A 12,642-nucleotide genomic window follows, 5' to 3' on the forward strand; every position below is an offset into this window, starting at 1 on the left:
TTTCTGATGTCCACATTGCTACTTTTGCTTTCTCTTTTGCTTGCTTATGCTTCATCTATACTTTGCATTTTCACCCTCCTTTGCCAGTTTTCATTGCAGAATCAATTAATGTAGCTATACTCTAGAGTTCCTCCAGGAGCTTCACAGTTACTGTGTTTTTAGTCTCCAAAATTTCTGGTTGTTGTTTCCAGTGACTCTCAGTAGCCCTGGATGCTCCCTTCAGTCAGAAGTAAGCATTGCACATACACTGTGCAATTTCCATCCTAATTTACCCCCTGAATTGGAACAGGAATTAGTGCCCTACAGAGTAGGATAAGTACTTTAGCAGTGGACCCCAAATAAGACTCCACCCTTTGTCCCTTATTACCTTGGACATGCCTGACTTTATTTTTGCTCATGTTGACCCAACCTCTTGCTTCATGCCAAGACAGAAATGACCAGCAGGGTCCTCTTCCTTTCTGCTTACATTAATACCTTCCATGCATTGAGTTCTGGCTCTGCGGAGATAACTTTGCCTGCTCTATACACATTGTCTTACTTCATTCTCAGAAGAATCCTGGGGAATATATTACTGTCTCTGGTATGTGGGTGAAGAGAGTTAGGTAGCCTGCCTATGGAGACACAGCCTGTAAGTAGCAGAGGTGGAACTTGGCTTTTATTCCATTTTATCTTGTATACTGCTTTTCCATTGTCCAGAGACTGCCAGCCCACAATACAGTGCTGAGATTGGGGCTTGTGGGGTGATAGATTGGGGCCTGTGCTGAGATTGGGGCTTGTGGGTCAACAGAAGCAGAAAGCCACGGCATTCCAGAATGACCCAATAATGGCTACTTACCAACTTCAGCAGACTTCACTATAACCTGTACTTGCCCTTAATACCTTTACTCCTCCGTGACTGTATTATCCTTAAACATCTGAAAATTCAGTAAAAACATCATAAAAATATTTGGGATTATGCAGATATAAAGGTATAGAAATCTCATCTCCCCCTCCCCAACATGCCATTGACAGATCCTCCTTCATGGGATCATCAGAATCATGCACACACTGGGTTCTTGGGACTGTACGAAACACTAGCATAAAAGAACCTCAAGGTGTACTGTCTTCTTCCTTGAGAGTTTTACACTTCAGTCAGAACATGTGCCCCCAAAAGAACAATCTTAAAAAGGTAGATGGCATGAAGCATGGGAAGGTACTACAGTAAGTATCTCGGAAGGTCAGAGGTGATATTCTCCCAGGGAAAGATTTAAGGGGATAACGCACTTGAGCTTGGCGTAAAGGGAGATAAGAAACTGAGCAAGTGAAAAGAAAATTCTGAGATGAGAGCAATGAGAGCCAAAGCATGGGGGGGAGGAATATGTCACATGGAGAAGGAACAGAGAGCAGACCAAGTTGGTCAAGGACAAGGGTTATGGTGGAAGAGAATACTGAGGTTAGTTTGGTGCAGATCAACCTCTGGTGAAAGACTTTGGCCCTTATCTTGCAGGAAGCAAGAAGCATGTCTTTTATCTTAAATTTATCTGTACGTATTTTTATATTTTTTTAACCTTTAGCATTTAACCTTTAGAATTTCTTAGAACAGTGAAACCAGGTACTCAAGAGTTGCTTAGAGGTAGTAATTTCACAGTGGCATACCTGGTGGATTGGCGTGGTGTCAGAAAAAGCAGTTTAGTAACCATGTGGAACAAAAACAAATATTTTACAAAAGAAAAACCTTAAAGGGTCAATCATTTGCGGGAGAGGAATGATTAGCTTTATGTGGTATCAAGTAAATGCAAATTAAAACAACTATGAGTTACCCTTCCTTACTCCAGAAATGCCACAAGATTTTAAAGTAACGATATTCCATGTTGTCAGAGGAAGCACGTTGACTCTTTCATAGGCTGTTAGTGGGAGTAGCAGACCTTTCAGGAAAGAAATGTGGACCATGCTTTCCCAAAATACCTGAGCCCTTTGACCTATTAGCTCCATCTGATGAATTAATCCTAACCAAGGACATAAGAATGTGTATAACATTTTTAAATACAAAAATCTCCATTGCAGCATTATTTGTAATAGGAAAAAAAAAACAAAACCGGAGTCACTTAAATGTTAAGGGATAGGGATTGGTGAAATGAATGGTGGTGCCATGATGGTATGTTCATATGACTGAGTACCATGTAGCTACTAAAAGTGATGTCTGTGAATGGCAGCTGAGATGGAAAGATGTGCATGAGACAGTGTGCTCATCTTTACACATTGATTTCCAATACCACCTCTGTCATGAAGCAGACATCTAAATGTGCAAGGGTCTGTTTCTGTCTCTCAGTTCTATTCCATTGATCTAGTTGTCCATCTCTGTGCTGATATTGTCTTAATCACTATGGCTTTATGGTAAGTCTTAATACCTGGTAGGTCTGAGTCCTCCTCGATGGTCACTATGTGCGGGACAGATTTGGGCGAGGGGGACAGAGTGAAAGCAGGGAGACCACTGGGGGCACTGCTATAGGAATCAAAAGTAGCCATGGGCCGAGCATGGTGGCTCATGCCTGTAATTATAGCACTTTGGGAGGCTGAGATGGGTGGATCATTTGAGATCAGGAGCTCGAGACCAGCCTGGCCAACATGGCAAAACCCCATCTCTACTAAAAATACAAAAATTAGCCAGGCATGGTGGCGTGCACCTGTAATCCCAGCTATTCAGGAGGCTGAGGCAGGAGAATCACTTGAATGTGAGGGATGGAGGTTCCAGTGAGCCAAGATGGTGCCATTGCACTCCAGTCTGGGCAACAGAGTGACTCTCTCTCTCAAAAGAAAAAAAAAAAAAAGAAAAAAAGTAGTCATGGTAGTGAAAATGTTTCCGGAAAAATCGGAAAAATTGGAGTTACTATTTTGCAAAGCCCAGGATATTAAAGGGCAATAATTAGAAGGTCTTATCCCAATATATTGGCAGCTTAGTAAAATGTCTTAGATCATGGAGCAACTCTCCAACCAGCTTTATAATTGTCAAGACAGAGAAGTCAGTTGCTCAGCAGGACATCAAATGTAAGGTGGGTCATCTATGTCGTCCATTGACACCGAGGATGCACATCCTCCTCTTCACAACTGCCACATTCCATCCGCCTCTCAACCACACTTCCTGGAAAGCGTAAATCTTCTCCTACAGTTGTTGCCCTTATAAACACCATGAATTAAGATTTCAACATTGACTCCAGCCAATGATACAAAAAGCACGACGTGGCTGCTCACACAACAAACATGAAAGAGTCCCAGATGGCTGTGCCTTTTTAGAAGAACTAATCAATGATTTCAAGGGATTTCCTTCCTTTCATGAAAATGAAATGAATTAAAGTTCAGCAAGTAGTTGGTAAAAGCCTTGCTGACGTGGCTGAAAAATTCTATGGACGAGCTGAGTAAAGGTCAGAGAGTGAAAATGGTCCAGAACCTTTAAGAATTTTTCAAGCATTTTCTACAGTGTTAAAGAATTGTAACAAGTCAGTAATAACCTTCTTAAATTTGAACTGTTCTAGGATTTAAAACTGTACTTCAGCAATTATGATCCAGCAACAGTTTAGAAAACTTAATTCTATAATATATAAAACTGCTGATTCTATAACAAAAAAATTATATAAAATCTAACATAAAAAGGCAGCTGTCTATATTGTTTAAAAGAAACCAATTGAAGAATAAGCCATAACTTATCTCAAAGTTACCTGTAGTGGGAAGGAGGAGGAATAGGATAGCCATGATGGCAAGGAGACAGACTTCTCTGAATATACCTTGTTTTGTACATTTTACTTCGGACATATGTAGATATTTACAGAGATATAAACCAAAAGTAAAATTTAGAAAGCCATCCTTCAAATTAAAATCAACATGAAATAAATGAACCCAACAGTATATCCAATGGATGGCATGATCACAGAGAAGGACCCATCTAAATTATTTTAAAGCATAGTAATTTGGTGTACATCCTTGAGGACAAAAAGACCTATAAAAAACAGTAAGCTGTTTTCAGTAATGATGTCCGATGGTTGGATTTCTGTTTTTCTGGGACTATTGGGTGTCTAGTATGGGATAAAGCAAATAAATATTTAGATTATTGTCATGGATAATTGAAATTATTTTAGCATGAAGAAAAGGAGATACAGCTGAAGGATCAATAAAGTTAAATAAAAACTTGTAACTCTGAATTTGAATTTGAATGAGAAGTGTCAGTATAAACTTATAATGTATTTTATCTTAAATATCTATAAATGCCTATATAGTTATATAATTTTATATATTACATAGAGTGTATGTGTGTCTACAGTTTTTGCTGTGTTCACTGAAAAGCTTGGAAAGGGTGACTAACCCATTAGTAGTGACCAACCCTAACATCTAAATTATGGTTTCTAAATGCTACTTCTCACTAAAAGGGCCCAGGGCTTTTTGGAGAAATGGCTAGTTTCAAATCTCAGGAAGGAAGTACACAAGATGAGCCTGGAACATTTTGTCACATCGAAAAGCAAGGATGCATGAGTCAACTTGAAGTGCCATTAGCCAAAGACGACACAAAATGATTATCAAAAGTAATAACTACCATGAATTTCAATGGATTGAAACGCACAGATCAACTATGTTTCAATCATGAGTTTATAATGATTCAGAATGAATAAACGAAAACCAAAACCTCAAGGTAACCAAATAGGGGAAAATTTCTCTTTATAGAAGTATTCTAGCTTTATTAAAAAGGGGGAAGAAGAGAAGGAGAAGGAGGAGGAAGAGAAAGAATGATAGAATTAAAAGATGCCCATTTTGTGAACCTTAAATAATTAACGGGTATAAGCAATGATTATAAATAACTGTTCACATCAAGAAAAGAGATGCAAGCAGGCAATGAAATCCCCTGATAGAGATCCATACCATCACCTATGACACAATCTTGCCAAAGAAGTTAACCTGGTCAAGCCATTGGATCTAACCACCAATTTACCAGAGAGAAAGGAGACAGCAGAACATGTAAACACCACTGTAAGAATGCAATCTGCAAAATCAGTGTGTGAAACTTTATAGCTCTCATGACCCAATTTCTTCGACAACAGTTTTTTTTAAAAATCCCGGACAAAAAGAGATTGAAAGTTCACCACATTGATTAAAGAGACTTAAAAAGACCTATCAACCATCGTAATGTATGGGCCTTATTGGACCCTAATTCAGGCATCAAAAGTAAAATGTACAGGACAATCAGAGAAATTTAAATACTGCCTGGATGTTTGATGACATTAAGGGAATCTTTTTAGGTGTAATCATGGTATTTTGGTTATGTTTTTAAACTGTATCGCTGTGTTTTAGAGATGCATGCTGAAATAGTTACAGATGAAATTTTAAGTCTGAGATTTGCTTCAAAATAATAAAGTAAAGGAGAGTGGGAGGAATAGATGAACCAAGACTGGCCTTGAATGGCCAATGACCAGACTGGCCTTGATCATTGTTGAAGCTAAGTGATGAATACATGGAGGCTTGTTATTTTCTATAATGAAAAAAATCTAAGTTATAATTTGTATAATTTCCTATACTATACAATTATATATGTTTGTATATATGTTTTAAAATTCCAAACAAGTCATTCTTTAAGAAATAACCTACCTGCTCTCTTTTGCTTCACATTTTTCCCGTCGCCGGCTCCCTCATTTTCTCCGCTAACTGCTTTTCTTGACACTGCATTGATGGACCTGCAGAAGGGCTGGAGGATCTGGCAAATCTGCTGCATCCCAATTTACCCCATGCATGCTGCATTCCATCCCCGTTCTCATCCCGAGAGTGCACATACTACGTAGCTTTGATTTTTGCAGATCCCGTCAATCTCGTGTGCAATAACATAGCGTTTATTTTAGCAGCATAACTTTCTTCAATAGCTTTGTGAGTCATTTGAGTCCAAAGTTTGCACAATCATTAATAGTCTGAAGGGTTAACTCAAAATTTCCAGTTACATTTTCTTGTATTGTGTAGGGAAATCGTACATCATAGGAATGTCAGAGATGGGAGTTTGTGAAGCCCTCTTTGTAAATTTGTAAACCAAAGACATATTCAGAGGCATGGCCTGAGGCACAGAAGGAGAATTTTATCACGTACCGCCTCATTTTGTTCTTTGAACACAGATAATCTTGTGCACCTGTCCTTAGCAGAACCTATACTTTCTGCTTTCAGTTTTCTTCAGCAATCCAGTTCATTTGGTGGTAGCTCGGTTTTCTAGCTAGCAGGAGTTGAACTGGAAGGCAACAGGACCCCAGGGAGTTTTCACATCCTGATCTGCTAAGACTCTTGGGGGTCACTCCTGAAGGAATCTCTCGTGGACAGGACACTATCAAGAGGCTCTTCCATATTGCCTCCACAAAGATCCATTTCCTGAGGACCATTTGCCACAGCATGCTCATTGACCTAGGGGTCAGTGGGGGGAGAATGCAGTTAGTCTCTGCCTATCTGATCCATCTCACCCAAAACTCCTGACCTGAGAGCAATGTTTCATAAAACACAACGCAATTCAGCCAGAGGGCTAGGGAGTGAATAGCTACCCAAATGGTGAGAAAGTAGAAGGTGAAAAGCAGTCTGACAATTTCTCTCTCTTAAAGAAAATGGATCTGGAGACTTTGGAACCACTCCACCCCCATGCCCCACCACCACCACCCCACAAACTTAAGTCCCCAGGCCCAGGTGTCTCTAATTCTTCACACTGGAAAAGTTAGAAGTCTCAGGACCAGTGGCAACTACAAGTGTGTCTCTGGATGTTCAACTCGTTAAACTCTGTGAAAGCAATTTGACAGCATCTGGGATGTGTTTTGTCATTAGGGGTGGGGATTGGGACTGTTATTTATTTTAGCCAGGAAGAGGTGTGTGTGAAGGTGTCTGCATGTGAGGGTGTATGTTTCGGATGTAGGTGTCACTGACTTTGTGTTAATGGATGAGTGTGAGCTTTTTGAGGGTTTCATTACTATTTTTGTTTTGTGTCGGCCCTCTGAAGAAATCCCCCTAAGCCCCAGGACTTTGATTCATCTGGAAATTCTGTGCTTCTCTCCAATGTTACTGGAATCATCCAAGGTCCTGTCCTTCTTCAAAATCATGGGCCATTCTGGCGGTGGTTATTCTGAGCAGCCAGAGAAAATCATCTCTGAAATTTACATTTTCCCTTCCTTCTACCTAGAGGAGCAAGTTGTCATTCTAATTAAACAACAACTTTATTACACGATGCAAGGAATAAAACCTTTGAATTAACTTTGACTAAATTCTAGTTTGAATAAAGTCTTGCAAATAATTACTTGAGTATAAATTATTTACCCATTAATTCTTTATTTGAATTTGGGGAAATTCAAATACGTTTTCTGGCAAGAGCTTCGTGATAAATGACTTGTGTAATTAGTAGTAAACGTGTTATTCTTATAATTTCTAATGTATAATAAGCAGAGCGCAGACATTTCTGTCTCACATGTTCCTTTTCAACCCTTTATCGCCCTTAAAAAAAATCTTGTTTAATAGATCACAGACATGATCTTTTAAACTGTTTTCAGTAGTTATGCAAAATCTTCACAAAAGTACTGGTAGGCGGACTACAGGGACTTCTGGACTTTAATCAGCCATGAGAGTAGACAGGATTTAGAAGTCATTTCTCAACTCGGGATCACCTGCAGAAAATGAAAAAGTCCCAGGGAAGACTGCTGAGTATAAAATGCCATTGTGTACATAGACTTTTATGGACTCTGAAAAGCCCTTTGACTCCTTGGAAATAGAAGCTATGCTGGAAGTGGAAAGAGTAGAAAAATTCGCGTGACATGTGCATGTGAACGCAGCACTGATGTTTAGGCTTGAAAAAGAGTGGAGAGGTCCAGGAAGGGGGCTCATAGCCACTGAAAATCTTAACTGCTCGCCCAGAGGGGCTGGGCCGAGACCTTGAATGGGAGGGAAAGGGCATCGCGATCAGCGAGAGAGACTTTGAACTATTTACCAGCGACATTGACTTCAGGGCCCCAAACCAGGCAGCAATAAACCAGGAAGTGGAGAAAGGTATGAAAAATGGGCTTAGCATGAGGATGAAGAAACCATATTTAAAGGAACCATGATAAAGGATAACTCCTGTTCCATAGATGATGCCTCTGTGAGCCTCACTAGTGCTTGCTGCAGCAAACCAAGATGGGCTGAGGGGTACACACTGTGTACCAGTTTCTGTTGGTGGAGGGAGCTTCCTGCCCTGCCTGTGCCACTTCTTATCGTTTAACACTGGGCAACTCACTTAACTTACTTGGGCCTTGGTTTCTTTACCTATACAATTGGAAGTTGGCAGGAGGCAGAGGTTGCAGTGAGCTGAGTTCGCACCACTGCCCTCCAGCCTAGGTGATAGGGCGACTCTGTCTCAAAAATAATAATAATAAAAAGTAAAAAATTTGGGGTTGGAATGACTGATCTTAAGAACCCTTGCATATGCAACATTCTACAATTCAATGATGAGGTCTTTTTGTTTTGAGATGGAGTCTCGCTCTCTCGCCCAGGCTGGAGTGCAGTGGTGCGATCTCTGCTCACTGCAACCTCCACCTCCTGGGTTCAAGTGATTCTCCTGCCTCAGCCTCCTGAGTAGCTAGGACTACAGGCACTCACCACCATGTATTTGTAGTAGAGACAGGTTTTCACCGTGTTGGCCAGACTGGTCTTGAACTCCTGGCCTTGGGTGATCCACCCACCTTGGCCTCCCAAAGTGCTGGGATTACAGCCATGAGCCACCACACCTGACCGATGATTAGGTCTTAAGAGAGAAAAACTTGGCTTCCCAAAAGGATTCCAATCAGGAGAGCATCATCTCAAAGAGCTTCTTTGCTCCCTTCATTCCCAAGCATCTTGCACCTCTGGGTTGTCAACCACCCATACATCCATCACAGATTGTCCGGAAAACAGGGAAGAACCCATTACGTCCGAGATGACTGGAAAAAGAGAAAGTGAAGGACAGACCTGTGGCCAGTGAGGCATATATCGGTTGAGTTTTTAAGCAGTCAAGTACCAAAAGAAAGGAGCCAGCGGCCTCCATGGCAGTCCAGGATGGCCGTTTGATTGGATCAGGATGGTGAGTGGTGCATGGCACCATGGGGACAGAAGCCTTCTGCAGTTGACCGTCATAACCTGGTAATCACACTGACAGTCCCGGGATATATAGTAGGTTGAAAATTACCGCCTGGAAACTCGAGTTGAGCTTGCATCATGTTATGGGGTTAGCACATGGGCTTTACTGGCCCCCAGCTAGCCACTCCAGGGAGCGCTGAGCTTCCTATTCATGTTTATGTGCCACCCAAATGACACCCCATTAATGGCACATGCATGTGCCAGCTTTGCCTTGTCACCACTGCCCTGAAGCTCTCAAATGTCTTAAACCTGCCTCCCCATATGCTCAAACCTTCATTAATACTTTTGTTCAGGGAGGACACAGTCTGCTAAAAAATAAAAAATAAAAAAATTAAATGACTTTGATGAGAAGATGCACGTGACTTGTTGGATGTGGCCATTCTGTCACTCCCGAAGCTGACACCCAGGTGACAGTGCAGCTGAGTTACAGCGGCATGTGCCAGGTGGCGTGAAAGCCATCACCTTATGATCAGTTTTCTCCGTGGATTGAGGTGTTTCCAAAGAAAGGCTGCTGTGGTATACCCATTCTCACTGGCACTGGTCTGTTCTGGTTATGTGGCAGCAAGAAGCCGGAAGACTGGGGGCGGGAGGCACGGACCTTAGTGTGAAAACTTTGGCCTTGACATCACAGTTGCAAGTGAGGAATCGTTCCATGTCTAGTGGTATAAAAGGGATCTTTTGTGTGCCTGGAGCCATATCGCAAACAGTGTGACCAAGTGATATATTGAAACAATTTCATAGGTGAGTTTCAAAAGATTGGCCCTGCAAATATGCCTTGACTATAATCTTGAGAGAGATGAGAGAAAGGACCATCCTAATTCTAAGTAATTAAGCTTAGTGTTCTTATATTAAAGAATATCTTTGCCGGGCACGGTGGCTCAAGCCTGTAATCCCAGCACTTTGGGAGGCCGAGACGGGCATATCACGAGGTCAGAAGATCGAGACCATCCTGGCTAACACAGTGAAACCCTGTCTCTACCAAAAAAAAACCAAAAAAACTAGCCAGGCGTGGTGGCGGGCGCCTGTAGTCCCAGCTACTCGGGAGGCTGAGGCAGGAGAGTGGCATGAACCCAGGAGGCGGAGCTTGCAGTGAACTGAGATCCGGCCACTGCACTCCAGCCTGGGCGACAGAGCCAGACTCTATCTCAAAAAAAAAAAAAAAAAAAAAGAATATCTTTGGCTTGTTAGCACAGTCAGAATCACCTTGAATTTTTTAATAACACAGAAGCACAGCCTTGCCCTCCTGATCCAAATCTTCAGGAGCAAGAGCCGCCAGAATCTATAGTTTTAGCAGGCTCACAGGTGGTCCTGGTGCATAGTTAGGATTGAGAACCGCTGGCCTGCTGTTTTGTGGTGGAGCCGGACTTTTTCATCCAACAGCTTGTTTGTTTCTTCCTATAACCTGTGAGGCAGGAATGGTCTTCATTTTACTGATGAGCAATCAGAGAGGCTCAGAAAGTTCCACTGCATTCCCCAAGACCACAGATTGTAGCTAAGGCAGCCTCGATTCCCACCACAGGTGCTGGCTTCATCGGCATTCGATTTGTGCATTTGCAGAGATTCTGGTGCTTAGAAACCCAGTGCTCGGTTCAATGCTCTGCTGTCACCATCTTGAAGTCCTTAATGTTTTTTGACAAGGACACCACATTTTACTTTACAATGGACCATGGAAATTATGTAGCCAGTTCTGCTGCCTAGACCTATGCACGGTATTGTTTCAACCCTACTAAATCCATGCTGGCGAGTAGAAAGTATTTCTCTCCAAATCGAACCCCAGCCCTGGAGTTGTTAGCTTAAGTGTGCTAGAATGGCATTTCAGGAGACAATGACAATAGAGAATAATGCTTTCATTTATTGAGCACTGTGTTCTGAGCTTTTCTTATTCATCTCAGTCCTCACAGAAACCTAATATAATTACTGTCACCATACTATAGGTGAGGACACCAAGGCAGAGAAGTCACAGAGGTCACATTGTATCTGTCTGTGACAGTGGATTCTGGAGATGGTTTTCCCAGATTCCAATCTCAGCTCTGCCATTTATCAGCTGTGTGACCTTAGGCAAGTCACTTGACATCTCTGAATTTCAATTTCCTTACCAGTGAAATGGGGCTGGTAATAATTGCCTCCATGAGTTAATTGTTTCAAGAATTAAATGAATTAATGTGGACAAAGTGCCTAGCACATAATAGATACTCAATGAATATTGGGTCCGTTAACAACCTTTGCACTGAAGAATATTACCCATTACAGACCGAAATAGGTATTTAAATGGTACCTTACTTAAGGATCTGAAGTGTTTTCACAGCACTGGATAATATAGTCAAGGTGCAATTAACCATACATTATAATATTTTTAAGTGATTCAAGTGACACTTCTTACGTCTAAGTGTAATCTTTCCCACTTTAGCATTTATCATAGTTTAATAACTACTGAATGCTGTTGAATTAAAATACGATTCTGTCTGGGGATATGTTGACCCTTAGCATGATAAAACTCATCCAAGGCTCAGCTAGAGCCTAGAAAAAAAGCTCACCACAGCCACTGAATTCACACACTCCTTGGAAGCACAAGAAAAGACCATAAGTAAAATGGGGAGCCTGTGACCTTTGGAAAACGAGGCGGCTTCACACCTACACAGGCTAGGAGCTTACTCATATCATGATATTTCTGTCATATTTTACAGAGGCTTTTTGGTTTGCAGCTCTTCCATACTTCATTAATTCATTTAATCTGCGCAACAACCTAGGTGATAAAAGGGGATGTAGTGTTAAGACCTTTGCAGCTGGGCGCCGTGGCTCATGCCTGTACTTCCCCAGCACTTTGGGAGGCCAAGGTGGGTGGATCACCTGAGGTCAGGAGTTCGAGACCAGCCTAGCCAACATGGTAAAACCCTGACTCTACTGAAAATAAAAATAGTTAGCCAGGTGTGGTGGCACATGCCTGTAATCCCAGCTACTCGGGAGGCTGAGGCATGAGAATCGCTTGAAAACCCAGGAGGTGGAGGTTGCAATAAGCTGAGACCATGCCACTGCGCTCCAACCCGGGCAACAGAGTAAGACTCTGTCTCAAAAAAAAAAAAAAAAAAAAAAAGACCTTCCTTAATTATTACCTCTATGTATACGCCGGAGTAGACCTACTACGTGCTTGTATCTTGTGTTTGGTGCCGTACATACATTCACTCACGGAGTTCTCATATGACTTGCATGATAAGTAAGGCCACCCATTTTACAGATGAGAGGAATGAGGCTCAGAGGATACCGTTGATTTGCCTGGTGGCAGAGGTATTCAAGCCCAATGTAGGCTGGCCAGCATCTGTAATCCTTAATCCCTTTTATTCTTTCCACAGCCACAGCCACACGATTTTCTTGTTCTTTGATGGAAAGGGAGAGAAACCAAGCATGTGGGAGGTGGCCAGTAAACATTTGGTGACTGAAGGACTATGAACTGGACCAGAATAGCACCAGGATGTTTTCATGTCTCTGTGAGCCGGCTTGAACACAAGACCCAGGCAAATGTACCAT

Source organism: Theropithecus gelada, chromosome 20 (genome assembly GCF_003255815.1).
Source record: "Theropithecus gelada isolate Dixy chromosome 20, Tgel_1.0, whole genome shotgun sequence".
NCBI lineage: Eukaryota > Metazoa > Chordata > Mammalia > Primates > Cercopithecidae > Theropithecus > Theropithecus gelada.